The following is a 15,402-nucleotide window of genomic DNA, read 5'->3' on the forward strand; positions in this document are numbered from 1 at the left end:
GCACAAGAAGTACATCTCAAATCAAATATATAGCAATAAAGAACTAGCAACATAATTGACTAAGGATTTTTTGTGCTTATCCTATATATGACAAAAGATTAGTGCCAAAATTTAGATCCAGTGTCAAGATGCGAATGTAACTAAACTAGTAAATACGTTATCAAATATGAGTTAATGAGACTTAATAACTGCACTTACGGGCCCATTTACAAGGCGACGGTAAGGCTACTGCATGTGTAGCGCGCCAAATCAACACTACCATCTGCGCCCACCCAGTGGCAATTTTGAAGTTGGCACGTGCTGTTTCCCGTGGTAAAATAGTTTTCTATATTCTACTACCGGGGGGTGGGGGGTGGGTGTTCCCAGTGGTAATCGGCAGCGCAGCCACATTGGTATACGCTGAATACCACGCATGTAGCGCGTGAGCCATTACCACTAGATCAATGGGTGGTGGTAAGGGCTCAGGCAGTAAATAGCCAAGTACTATTTTTAATTTATCGCACAGCCATTTAGTGCCCCCATTTAAAAAAAGTCTTTCTTTTTCCCAGCTGTGGTAAAAATTGACTCAGCGCGTACCAAAAACATGCATCCAGACTACCGTGGCTTAGTAAAAGGACCCCTTAATTGGCATTAATTGGAATTTGCGTATGCTTCTTCTTGCATGCTATAACACCCGCATCTAAATCCTCTAGTGTACAAATCAAAAAGGGGCATGGCCAGCGGAGAGGCACAGCCATTCCAAAAAGTTGCACACAGTGTTATAGAATAGCACTATGTATGTGCTGAAATGCCAACAGTTAGGCGCCAGCATTTCCACCATATTTCAGCTGGCATTAATTCCGGTGCTCAACTTTAGGCGCAGGAATCGGCACCCGTTACAGAATAGTGCTTAGGGCTCATTTTTTTCTGGTGCCAATTTTTGAACATCATTTATAGAATCCCCTCCCCCAATTGTGCTTTAACTGTAAAAATGAAGATGTGGTAAGTGCAAAGGCTGTGTAGTAATTGTTGGGGCTATGCCCAGCATAGTCTCTATAGTTATTGCTCTGGAATTTTATTTACCACATGTTAAGAATGCAATTAATGTGGATGCACTGAAGTCTCTTCTTGCATTAAGGGGGAGATTCTATATACATGGCGCCTGAAAAATCCACACGGAAAAAAATTACGCCTAGGCGTATTGTCTAAAGTATGCCTAAATTTTATAGAATAGGCTTAACTTTCCACGCAGTATACACAATATGCTTAGTAGCTTGCCACACATCCAAATTTGGTTGTGTCCATTTAGGCCACATTTTACTTGGTGTAAATCCCAACACCTAAATTAGGCGCAGACCCCTGGATTCTATATAGCGTGCCTAGAGATCTGCACCAAAATCGTTGCAGATTCTTTAACAATGCACGTAACTTAACAAGCAAATAAGCACTGATAACAGCACTTAACAAGCAATAATGAGAACTTATTGGCACTGATTAGAATTTAGGCGCACAGCTCGCTAAGCATATTCTTTAATGATGTGCGCCAAACGTCTAACGCACGCAGGCAAAAAGGGGCATGGTTATGGGCAGGGAAATAGGCATTCTGAAATGTACATACCTAGTTATAGAATATGGCCCAGTGTGCCTAAATCTGCATGCTGGGTTTTACACCATGTTTTCATTGGTGTAAATGGATGTGAGTAGATTTAGGAACTGAAATATCACCTAAGCATATTCAATAATTGGCGCCTAAATCTAAGCACCCATTATAAAATATGCTTAGTCAGCACCTATTTCAGTGCCAATTTTTTAGGCTCCATATATAGAATCTCCCTCAGAGTGGGTGTATTCCATAATAATGAACATAAATTAAAGAAACACCCATACCGCATGTGAAAAAACAGTGTGTTTTACGTCTGTAAAATGTATTGGATATTTTCCTTCCTAAATTATTTCTGAAATGCACAGGTTTGGCCAGCAGGTGATACATGTTTGATGTTAAAGCTGTTATAGAAAAGTGAATGCCCTAGTGAATGTACAGTATTGTGAGCAGTATACTTTTAAAACTAGTCGACTGTGCCTCTGAGTGGCCCAAGAGCTCATTTCCTTTAGAGTGCTGGTGTTTGCCCCCAGTTTCAGCCCAGGAGATGAGAGAGACAGAGAGAGCTCTCTGTTGAAACCTTGTAAACAAACCAGTTATATTTGATAACTGGTGAACAGCTATATGCCCTGATCTCCCCAAGTACTTTCTAGGAAGTAAGCAAATGTTTAGTTAGTGTTATAATTGATCCATATTTCAGTTACCTGTTATTGTTTGCTAATTACACTATTTTGTTCCACTGTTCAATTTTTAAAGATAATAAAAAATATTTAGTTTATTGCCTCTCTGTCTGAACTGATAACGAATCTTGGTGGTTTGTGTGTTGGGTCTGTGAGTGATTTCTGGGAACTGTGGGTCCACTGGGAGTGTGGCCTCAGTAACCTAGAAATCACTGGGGATAATTTGAGAGCAGGAGACTCTCAAATTTGAGAAGCAGTTGTGGGAGGAGGGTGGCACAAGTGGCAGGTGCAGGCAGATCTGAGCTGTGCTGGGGATACACCCTCTAGGTGGCTGCAGAGTAACCCCAGGCAGGTGGCTGCGTGTTTTATGACACCCCACCCCTGGACATGCCCCCTTTTCAAATATGTGATAGAATTTTGGTGCACCACATTAAAGAATACACTTAGCGAATTATGTACGTAAATCTCAATTCATGCCGATTAGTTCTGATAATTACTTAACATCCTATTAACAGCACTGATTAGCTAGTAAACCAATTAAGCTATGCACATTGTTACAGAATATGCTTTGGTTTCCAACTGGATTTTCAGGCACCATATATAGAATCCGGAAGTAAGTGCTAACTGCAAATGTGACAATATGTGGTACAAAACAAAACATCAGAGGGCACTGATGAATTCCACACAGTCACACAAATCAAACCAAAGAAGTGGGGAAAGCCAGTCAAAATGTTCAGAATGACTAAAGTTTATTCTTCAAAATGAATGCTGATAGAATTTCGACAAACACAGTCTTCGTCAGGGGTATCTAATTTCACAACCACATCAGCCATATACCGGTCCCGTTTCCTCCCGAGCTCCTGCATGTCACTTTGTCAAAACAGAGAGGACAGTGGTATAAATCACCAATTACATCAACTTATTCCACCACTGCAGTGCTTGTAAGATAGTGTTCCTACTAATATATCCCCTTAGTTGCTTACTTCTGGGATTATCACATTTTATGGAAAAAGTCTCAGTAGAATAAGAGGAGGGGGTCACCAAAATATTTTAGCAAGATGTGAAAAACAGTGGATATATAAATCACCAATTACATCAACTTATTCCACCACTGCAGTGCTTGTAAGATAGTGTTCCTACTAATATATCCCCTTAGTTGCTTACTTCTGGGATTATCACATTTTATGGAAAAAGTCTCAGTAGAATAAGAGGAGGGGGGTCACCAAAATATTTTAGCAAGATGTGAAAAACAGTGGATATATAAATTAAAATCATCAGAACCAGAAGGTTTAAATGCAATATAGAATGGCAACATGTTTGTTGATTGAAGAGGGAAAAGTTAAATGTGAAATACTAAGAGGAACCTATAGATATTTAACATGCAGTTTATTTAAACTGTGAATCGCTATTTTGTTTTGAGTAGCATCAAGTTTTCAAGATCAGCAAGAGAGTTAAAGTATGACATGTATAGTAGAATGTTTGAATAACGTATTCAATAAGGAATCAATCTGTTTCCTGACAGTGTGAATAACAGTCAGTTAATTGTGTTCCTGACATAGCAGCATAACATCCACGAAATGCTGACAGCTTCGGAGTATTGTTGAGAGACTGCATTTGAAGGAAGTTGCATTGGAAGGGAATATTTAAGGAAAATTGAAGTAAAAATTGAAAACAAATACGTGAAAAAAATGCACTGAATAATGTTATGATATTAAGAGATATGCCCAAAACGTGTTCCTGAGAGTTATATAAATATCAATAAAGGGGAGGTTTTTGAGCCGATGATGGGGGAAAAAAAGGAAGCTGAAGTATTTTTAAATACAAGTGAAGCTACCCAATTCTACTGAGTCTTTTTCCTACCCCTTAAAAAGTGATAATCCCAGAAGTATGCAACTAAGGGGATATATAAGTAAGAATGCTATCTTACAAGCACTGTAGTGGTGGAATAAGTTGGAGCATGTGGTATGTACAATGTGCTAAATGCAGTGCAGTCCATTTCGGTTCTCCAACCATAATCTACTGAGTTCCCACCCTCAAAACAGTATGTAGTTAGCATAATAGCGACCATGTTGTCATTTCATCACAGTAACAGTTATCACTCTCATGCAGTAACAGTGCAGGCTAATTCACACACATGAAGGGCAATTCTATAATCAGTACTTATATCCCACTATATCCCTGATGAAGCAGGTTCAAGGTAGGTAACAAACAACTAGATACAGCACCAAAACCAAAATATAAACATACAGTATGACAGTACAAATTTACAAAAAGAATTTGTGAAATAAAATTTCAGCATCTTTCGAAAATTGAGAAAACTAGAAACCAGCTGAATATTTAAAGGCAAAGAGTTCCATACTTTCACTGAAAGATAACTTAAAGGACAGATTTAATGCTCACTCTTTTCATGGAAGGAAATGCTAGCAGTTGGCAATCAGCATTTCAACAGCTATTAGCATTACAGAAAATGCATCAATGTTAAAAAGCTCTCTGACGAAAACCCATGTACAATTTTAAGTTAAACCACAGAGCTTGAACATAATTCGAGCCTCAACAGGCAACCAGTGAAGCTCTATCAACAATGGAGAAACATGATCTTAACTAGACGACTTATATATCAACTTGGCAGCAGTATTTTGAATTAACCATAATCTACACATCAGTTTTGTTGGAATTCCCACATAGAGTTACAATGATCTAATTGGGATAAAATTGTTAACTGATTGAGTATTCTAAATTTTGAGGAAAATAAGAACGAACATGCCACAGTTGCTTAAGTAAGAAAAAAAAAAAAGCCTAAGTACAGCATTGACTTGAGGTTCCATATTCAGAGAAGCATCAAATAATACCCCTAATACTTTAGATATCTTTACTTTCAGAGATGTTCCATCCTTAATAGGTACTGACATTGGAATAGATACCTGATTAGAACCAAACCACAATAGATTAGTCCATGTGCGTAGTTTTGGAGGGGGCGAGGGAGGGCATTGCCCCCCCCCCAAACACAGGGCCAGCACAGCGCTGCAGATAGCTCTGGTACCTCCTTCCCGCCCTCAGCTCCTTGACAGCCCTCCTCTTCATTCCTTCCTGCCCCCCGCCCGCATTTAAACCTTTTATTTCAGTCGCAGCGACAGCAGTGAAGAAAAGTACACAGCAAGCAGGCTCGCCTTTAGCCTTTCCTTTCCCTTACAGACAGTGCCCTGCCTTCCTATGATGACATATTTCCTGTTTCCGTGAGGGCGGGACACTGTGAGGGAAGGGAATGGCTGGAGGCGAACCTGCTTGCTGTGCAGTTTTCTTCACCGCCGTCGCTGCGACTAAAATAAACGCGAGGGGGGGCAGGAAGGAATGAAGAGGAGGGCTGTCAGGGAGCTGCGGGAGGGCAGGTGGGGCTGGGTTGGAACTGAAAATGGGGAGCTGGGGAAGTTACTGGACATGGATGGGATGGGAGGGTGGGGAGGTCAAAGGAGAATCGTTGAACGTGGATAGGGGAGAGGGCAGAGGAGAATCGCTGGACATGGATGGGAGGGGACGGCAGGGGAGAGAAGCAAAATCACTGGACATGGAGGGGAGGGCAGGGGCAGAGAAGAATTGCTGGACATGGCGGGGAGGGCAGGGGAGAGTTTAGAAATTGCTGGACACGGAGGGGAGGGCAGAGGAGTGAGAATTGCTGGACATGGATGGATGGAGGGGGAAGGGGAGAGAGGGCATTTGCTGGATATGGATGGAGGAGAGGGCTGGGCAGAATGGAGTGTTGCTGGACATGGATTGAGAGGTGGGAACTAGAACTCGGGGACTGAAAAGGGGGAGCTGGGGAAGCCACTGGACATGGATGGGAGGGGAGGGTGGGAAGGTCAAAGGAGAATTGTTGGACATAGATAGGGGAGAGGGCAGAGGAGAATCGCTGGACATGGATGGGAGGGGAGAGCAGGGGAGAGAAGAGAAATCGCTGGAAATGGAAAGGAGGGGTGGGCAGGGGAGAAAGGATAATAGCTGGACATGGATGGAGGGGCAGGGGAGAGAGGAAATTGCTGGATATGGATGGATGAAGGAAGGGGAGGGCAGGGGAGAGAGGATAATTGCTGGACATGGATGGAGGGGAGGGAAGACAGGAAGGAGATGCACATGGATGGAGGGGAGGGCAGGGGAAGAGAACAGAAATCACTAGACATGGAGGGGAAAACAGGGGAGAGAGAAGACTTGCTGGATGAGAGGGCAGGGGAGAATGGAGAGTTGCTGGACATGGATGGATGGAGGGGAGGGAACTCAGGAAGGAGATGCACACGGATGGAATGGAGGGCAGGAAAGAGAGGAGAAATGTTGGACAAGGATGGAGGAAAGGAAAGACAAAGGAAGGAAATACACATGGATGGAGGGGAAGGGAGAGAGGAGAAATGCTGGACATGGATGGAGGGGAAGGAAGACAGAGGAAGTAGATGCACATGGATAGAAGGGAGGGGAATGAGGAGAAATGTTGGATATGGATGGAGGGGAACTGCTGAACTTAAGGGCTGCATCAGAACATGTTGAGGGCAGATACTGAAACTCAAGGAAGGATAGGGACAGGGCTACAGATGGTAGACAGGACGCATAAGGACACAGGAGGATGGTGGACATGGTGAGTGAAAAAATATCAAATGGAAAGAAGACACTGCATAAAACAGAAGACACTGGGACCAAAGTGAATAGAAAAACTAAATGATCAGACAACAAAGGTAGAAAAAAAGTATTTTATTCAGAATTTATTAATCGGAATATGTCAGCTTTTGGAAATGATGATACTTCTTCAAGTGTCCAAAATCATATATATATATATAGTGCACCTTAAATGCATTAGATTTTTCACAACTTATATGAACATTTAATGCAGTCTATCAGTTGACCTCAGCGATGTTTATTACCACCTATAAATATCTTATGTAGCAATATAAATAACATCCATCATCTTCATAAGTCATAAGTCTGCTCCAGCATATGTTCAAAAATTTTTAGATAGGCTTTAAACTTTTTAACTTATCTGAATTTATCATCGGACACAGGGGTAAAGTTGTCCGACATATGTTTCGCTCAAACCTGAGCTGCCTCAAGGACAGTCCCCCTGAGCATTAATTCTAGCGCCAGCTCTGCTCAAACTTTTGTAAACAAAGATATTTATAGGTGGTAATAAACATCGCTGAGGTCAACTGATAGACTGCATTAAATGTTCATATAAGTTGTGAAAAATCTAATGCATTTAAGGTGCGCTATATATATATGATTTTGGACACTTGAAGAAGTATCATCTGATAATACTGGTGTCTCAATAAGTTGTTGCCACTTTATCTGGAGCTTTTGGAAATGTGCATCTGTGATATTTTGCATGTAAGTTTCAATTTTTCTAGTTTTGCTGCATGCTGAGTCTGACTTCTTGAGGTAACTTTCCAGTTCAGTATTTTGCCTTCATATTTTTTTTATTTCTAGTTCCTTGTGTCATATCTGTTGTGTCATGTGTTTTTCATGTGCGATCAAGGTGCAGTATTCTGCTAGAGTGTAGTATCTGTAGCCCTATTTGTTTTTTTTTTTTTTTTTCATTAGGTAGTGTACTGGTGTTTTAGAGCCCGGTGTAATTACAGTGCCGCCTTTCCACGCATAAGGTTGTAGCTCGTCCTGTCCTTGGAATTAGTGCTATTATGGTTTGGTAAGGTTATGAGTGTGTTTTTGCACAAGTTTGTGTATAGTGTTTTGCAATTGAGAGATTGTGTGTTGGCCTTAATGAGGTGGCACCAAAACATCAGAAAGGGTTTTAGAGCCTAAATCATGACACACTACCTCTTGAAGGATCTACATATAGAGCTTCTTATGCATTCTAAGGTGTACACTGGCATGGTATGGGAAAGTGCCGCGTCCCGTGCCCCTACCTGCTCTTCTGCCACGGGGGGCGGGAGCCAGCGTCCTCCGCGGCGAGGGGTAACGGCCCGAAGGCCTCGGCGTGGAGTCGGGCTCCGCCGCAGTGATGGCTGTTCCGGCCGGGACCAGAGGCCGGCAACAGCGGCCGCCGGTCTCTCGGTCGCCGGTTGTGGAGGCGATGTTCGCGCCGCCAAAGGAGGCGGCGCCAGAACGCGATGGTCGGCGTCTTCCTCCCTCCTGGGCAGGAGGGCCCGGAGCTCCGCCTCTGAGGCGCCGGATTGGGAGGCCAAGTTGGTGGTCCCGCCTGGGAAATCGGACAGAGCCAATCAGAGGGGCTCTGCCGATACCCAGGGCCGGATTGGTGGGCTGCTCCTACGGGGGCGGGGCGGCTGATGTGGTACTGTATTTAAAGAAGAGAACTGAGCTAGCACTTTGCTTCAGGTTCTGTTCCCGAAGCCTATCTCCGTGGTTCCTGTGTTTGGTTGTCTTCCTGGTTTTGCGGACTCTGGAATTTGGACTGTTTCCTGGTATCTCTGCCTAGCTGCCTGCCTCGACCTCCAGCCTGACTTTGACTTCTCTACTAGCCGCCGGCCTTGACCGCTTGCCTGACCCCAACTACGCTTTTGCTGCCGGTCCTGATCTGCTGCCAGTCTTTGGACTCTTCTTTCCACCTGCCCGCTTCTCTCCCGGTTCCAGCCCAGGCCAGTCCGGTAACCCCGCGGTTCCTGAAGTCCCGTTGACCGCCTGCAGCTGGGGGCTCAACCCTTGGTGAACGGCGGTCGCCGCGGGTGAAGACTTGGGGTTGCGCGGCTGTCCTTTGAGGTCCTTTTGGGCCTTGCGGGACCTAAGGGCTCACCCTCCTTGTGGACGAGACAGAAAGAGGGTTGGGAAATACTACTGGAGAGGAAGAGGGAGTGCTGGGTAAGAAGGAAGGGAGAAAGAGCTGGCTTTTTTGGGAATAACCATAATGTATATACATGAAATATCTCATACATATTCATTATGGTTATTCCCCAAAAAGCCAGCTCTTTCTCCCTTCCTTCCTTCCTCCATATTAGCATATTCATTTGTGTGTGTGTATATATATATATGTATATATATACACACACACACACAATGAAACCTCGGTTTTCGTCGATAATTCGTCCGAAAACTATCGACGAAAACCGAGGCAACAAGCAATTTTTCTTTTAAATGAATAAAAAAGACTAGTGTATAGAATAAATGAACATTTAACATGGCATTTACCTTTCTGAAGACTCTTCTTGCTGTATGGAAGATGGAGAGAGAGGAGCAGAGATTATTGTTTGGAAGGGGGATCCCCCTCCATAAGGACACTATCTGGGGGGGGTCACTTCCCTTCTTGTTCTTTTGCCACTAGGACCAGCTTCTGGGGGGGTCACTTCCCTTCTTGTTCTTTTGCCACTAGGACCAGCTTCTGGGGGGGGGGGGGTCATTTCCCTTCTTGTTCTTTTGCCACTAGGACCAGCTTCAGAGTCTGTGGACCCATGCCGCACAAGAAATGTGTCCAAAGAGGTTTGTTTCTGTCGCCTCTTTAAGATTTGCCTAAAATGGGGCAATACATTATCATTGAACAAGTTGCAGACACGGCTTGTAACAGCTTTGTCTGGGTGATTTTTCTCCACAAACACCTGTACTTTACTCCACATGGAGAGGATGTCCTTAATCTCTGAAGAAGGCACGTTCTCTACTGTTTCTTCCTCATTATCCGAAGCAACTTCTTCATCTGCCGTCTGTTGCACTTCTAGTTGAAGGTCTTGCAGCTCTTCAGTGGTGAGTTCTTCTCTGTGGTCATCCACCAACTCTTCCACATCCTCACCACTCACCTCCAAACCCATGGAATTACCTAAATGAACAACTGACTGCACAACATGTGTAGGGTCATCAGGTGAAAGATCTAACCCTTCTAAATCTCTCTCATGCACACATCCTGGCCATAATTTCTTGTAACCACAGTTTATCGTCCTGGATGTCACTCCCTGCCGAGCCTAATCTATGAGGCTGATGCAGTTGAGAATGTTGAAATGGTTTCTCCAGAACTCTTTTAAGGACAATTCTGTATCTGATGTCACCTCAAAGCACCTTTGAAACAATGCTTTTGTGTACAGTTTCTTGAAATTGGAAATGACATTCTGGTCCATGGGCTGGATGAGTGGTGTGGTATTAGGGGGCAAGAACTTCACAGTGATAAAAATGAACTGCTCCAACAGTGCATCTTCCAAACCTGGAGGATGTGGAGGAGCATTGTCCATTAACAGGAGGCACTTAAGGGGCAAATGATTTTCCTGGAGGTATTTTTTCACACTCAGGCCAAACACTTCATTCATCCACTCAATGAAAATTGCCCTCGTGACCCATGCTTTCTTGTTTGCTCTCCACATCACACACAGTTTACTTTTGATCACACTGTTTCTGCTAAATACTCTAGGAGTTTCTGAATGGTACACCAGTAAGGGCTTCACTTTACAATCACCACTAGCATTACCACACAACAGAAGAGTAAGTCTATCTTTCATAGGCTTATGTCCTGGCAGTGCCGTTTCCTCCTGTGTAATGAATGTTCTCTTTGGCATTTTCTTCCAAAACAGGCCAGTTTCATCACAGTTGAAGACTTGTTGGGGGATGAATCCTTCAGCCTCTACGTAATCTTTGAATTCAGACACAAATTTTTCAGCACCAGACTTGTCCGAACTCACAGCTTCTCCGTGCCTAGTAACACTGTGTATGCCAGTGCGCCTCTTGAATTTTTCGAACCAGCCACTGCTGGCCTTAAAATCACTTAGTGAAGTAGCACTCGTCCCGGGCATTTTCTTTATGAGATCGGCATACAGCAGTCTCGTCTTTTCACATATGATGGCCTCAGAAACAGAATCGCCATCTAACTGTTTTTGATTGATCCAAATTAATAATAACTGTTCCACATCTTCAATTGTTTGTGATCTCTGTTTTGTTATCGCAGTCACACCTTTTGCTACTTTTGCCTCCTTTATTGCTTCCTTTTTTGCAACGATTGAACTTATCGTGGATGGTGACTTCCCTTACATGCGGGCAATTTCAGCAATCTTAATGCCACTCTCGTATTTTTCAATGATTTCCTTCTTTAACTCAATCGTGTTCCTGTCCTTCTTTTTTGAAGGACTGCTGCCCTTAGAAACTTTTTGGGTCCCATGATGAGAGCAGGGACTTTGATACAGGCACTCAACCAGCTGTAGTAGTAGTGTGGCAAAACGACGAAAATTGGGTCCTAATACCTGCAGGGACTTTGATACAGGCACTCAACCAGCAGCAGCAGCAGCAGTAGTGTGGCAAAACGACAAAATTTGGGTCCGAAAACAGCAGCAGTGTGATCCCACAACCGGAAACAACGCCCCAGAACGCCCCAGAAGAACGACACATGAGAACGCAAGATTAGCTGCGTGGTCACGCCGACGAAATCCGAGGTGATCGCCGAAAACCGAGACGAAATTTTCGCAAAAAAAAATCAACGATAACCGAAACCGACAAAATCCGAAGTCAACAAAAACCGAGGTTTCATTGTATATATATATATGTATATACATATATGTATATACAATGCATACATGTATATACATATGTATATGTTGTGAGAATCAGAGAAGCCACAGAGTCCAGAATGAAGGGGGGGGAGAGAGAAAAGCCAGAGTGGAAAAACTACAGATCCCAGAATGCATTGCGGGAGGGGAGGAGGCAGGAGCGTAGAGAACACAGATTTCAGACTGCCTGGAAGAATAAGAGGGATGAGGACAAATGAGTACCTGAGCCACAGGAGTGGAAAGGAGAGGGGGCTGATTGGGAGATGGAATCAGCTGAGGAGAGGGTGGAACACCTGAGGGAGGGGGTGGAGAATGAGGGGATGGAATGGGAGGAGTTGGGGCAGGTAGGAGGAGAAGGTGTGGAAGAGGAAATGGAGGTGGGAGAGGAAGTGGCTGGAGAAGAAGAGTGACTTCTAGAGGAGTCCAAAAGTATTAAGAAAGGAATAATAGTCAGGAGAGATCCGTCAGGTGGATGTCAAGAGGTAAAGTGTTGACAAATGAGGGTGGTGGATCTTTAAAGCCTGGCTAAGCTGTGCTGTGTAAAAAGCCTAGCTAAGCTGAACTGTTGTGAGGCCTGGCTGAAGAGGGCGGTGTTTGAAAGCTGGGCTAGCTGGACTTTGGGGAGAAAGCCTGGCTAAGCTGGGCTGTGTTTAAAGCCTAGCTAAGTTGAACTGTTTTGAGGCTTTGCTGAAGAGGGTGGTGTGGGAAAGCCTGGCTAGCCGGACTGTGTTTGAAGCCTAGCTAGCAGAACTGTGTTTAAAGCCTGACTAGCTGAACTTTGTTGGAAGGCCGGGCTAGCCGAACTGTGTTTGAAGCCTGGCTAGCAGAACTGTGTTTAAAGTCTGACTAGCTGAACTTTGTTTAAAAGACTGGCAAGCTGAACTGTGTTGCACCGTCTTGCTAGCGGAACTGTGTGGCAGTGAGAGCGAACTGCACGGACGAGTGTGGAGTCGGAAGCGGGCAGCACGGATAAGAGAGAGAAACAATTACGCGGCCGGGAGGAGTGGCTGACAATGTATATACATTGTATATATATATATATATATATATATGTATATATATGCAAATAAATATGCTCCGCCCCATCCTTTGAGCCCCCAAATGAAACAGTCAAACTACGCCCATGGCTTAGTCTTGTCAGTGATGAGCTTGAGATGGTGGTAAACTGACCATTTTCTAATCTTCTCAATCGCATTAGCAACAAGTTACTACTAACAGGGATGAAAAGAAAAATGTCATCACCATAAGAATTAATAGTTTCTCCCAATTCTAGAGTAATCATAACTAATGAATTCATATAAATATTATATAAAATAGGAGATAAAGGTGACTCCTGAAGAACACCAAATGGGGATTTCAAAAAAGAAGAGGAAAAACCATTTTTGAGAAACTGATATTGCCTATTTCGTAAGAACCCATTAAACCAGTTAAAAACAGTGTCTGTAATTCTGAACTCAGATAATTTGGACAACAAAAGATTATGATCCAGTGTATCGAATGCTGCTGAAATATCAAATTGCAGCAACATTACTCAATATTTTCTTAACTTCCAGTTACGTCATCTGAGCGGTGGTGGCATTACCTTGAAGCTCCGATTGTGCTCCTCAGGATTTCTCTGAGTAATCAGCACTTCTCCGCTGCTACAGAAGCACCGAGCAGTGATGTGACTTTTGGTGGGTGCAACGTGCAATGGGAATGTCTAGACGCAGTCCCAGTGACACAAAACAGTATTTCACTACGGCGCCATGTGAAGAACATGGCGGCACCATCACGGGGCCTAATATGTATGCACCCTTGATGGTGTGAATTCGCACCCGATGAGCTTGACTCCGTGCAATCAGACTCAGGAGCGTCCGGTGTCCCCCTCACTAAGCAGGATTTAAAACAGATGATGACGGGGCTGAAAGTAGCACTAAAAAAGGATAATGCAGCACATGCTGCAGGACTGAAGGCTGTTATTCAGGATCTGAATGAGGGAATGGAGAACCCGGGCACCTGTGTAGAGGAAGCTGAAACTACAATTAAAAACCACTACTCCCAACTTACATCATTTTCAATCTGTCTGGATACCAAAGATGTGCAATATGCACCTATTATAGAGAAACTTGACAATTTGGAGACTAGAGCCCAGCGCTTTAATCTACATTTCTGGGGTTTCCCAGAACCAACAGGAGAAGAAAGTTGTATGGAGCTGGTTCAAGCTATTAGCCATGAAATCCTAATGGGGGACCCGGACTTTGCTTCCCTTGCTCTGGTGGGTATGAATGACATTATTATGGAATGTGCTCAGAGAGCGTTAGGGACTCACATAAATAATAAGCTTCGGGACATTGTGACATGTTTTCAATCTTATGCTTTAAAAAACAGAATTTTTAAATTAGCATGTAGGAAGGGGCCAGTCTCGCTTTTTCAAAGGTTTGTCTTCTCTCACTCTACAAAAACACAGAGACTTTCACCCTGTAATTAATATCCTCCAAAAACAGTGCATTAGATATCTTTGGTTCTTTCCCTTTAGGTTATCTTTTCTTCTTAATGGCAACATGCACCGGGTTAAAACCCTAGTGGAAGCGCAAGAATCCATGAGCTATGCGGGGCAGAGTCTGCTTCTACTTCGACAGCTACATCAGCAGAGGCACCCCAGCCCTGGCGCAGGCAATCAACCTGCATGCAGTGAGGATGTATGTTTGTGTTTATTTTAGATATGCCAGGGAGCATGATTGTATTATTTCCTTCTCTCTGGATTTGCTTATTGGGGATGTGGGGTGCAGGGTGGGAGTGGGAGTGGGGATTGGCAGCAACAGCCTGGATATAATTTGATGCTTTTGATATTGGACATCAGGGACTTGTACATGCATTTGATGCTTGATGGCAGATTCTGTGTCCTTTTGTGGTATGAGGCGACCTGGTCCTATGGTGCTGATGGCCCTTAATATCTTGTCTTGGAATATCTGTGGGGTAAATTCCCCTATTAAATGGAAAAAAAAATTGATGGCCTTAAGTCACCGTGGGACTGGTGTGGCCCTCCTTCAGGTGACTCATTTAATGGAGGTGGAACATTAAAAATTACAGTGAATGGGTGGGTCACTGTTACTATTCTACTGCTCCGGTGTCCTGTTGAGCAGGAGTTGCTATCTTGATTAACAAAGCGTCTCTTTTGAGGAATTCAAGTATCATATGGATGACAAGGGACGTTTAGTGGTTTTACATTGTTCTTTATATAGAGCCCTTAACATCTTGGTCTCCCTGTAAGCACCTAATGTCCCAAATAGGTTTTTCCCAAAGTTTCTGAAATTATTGTTAACTTTGCGTTGTGCTGTGGTGATTGGTGGCTGACCCAAGCTGGGATAGGAAATCTGTTAGTACGAGGCAAGATGCTCCATCTAAGTGTGTGTGTGTGTGTGGGGGGGGGGGGGGTGACTTACTCTGTCCCAGTTTGGATCTTTTGGAAATCTGACAGATGCTTCATCGTCTCCCATGCCCTCCTCACAGAGACTCAGATAGATTATATTTTGATATCAGTGGCAACATTCTCAGAGGTGGGTGTGGTGGATATTGCCCGGATGGGGGTCTCAGATCACACTGTGATATAATTTTGCGTACCTTGAAAAACAGAGCGTTGTTTCATTAGGCAAATGCCTCACATTTTTATCCCAAAAATGGGCAGAATACTTCGCCAATAATG

The 15,402-nt window shown here is 43.8% G+C and overlaps 1 protein-coding gene across 2 annotated transcripts in view; it reads right to left on the minus strand.

Annotated features, from left to right (window-relative positions):
- The window catches only part of ARAP2 (ArfGAP with RhoGAP domain, ankyrin repeat and PH domain 2), a 508,912-nt gene that overhangs the window by 212,619 nt on the left and 280,891 nt on the right, over nucleotides 1–15,402 (minus strand). The gene's annotated exons all lie outside the window — the stretch shown is intronic.

This window comes from Microcaecilia unicolor, chromosome 2 (genome assembly GCF_901765095.1).
Source record: "Microcaecilia unicolor chromosome 2, aMicUni1.1, whole genome shotgun sequence".
NCBI lineage: Eukaryota > Metazoa > Chordata > Amphibia > Gymnophiona > Siphonopidae > Microcaecilia > Microcaecilia unicolor.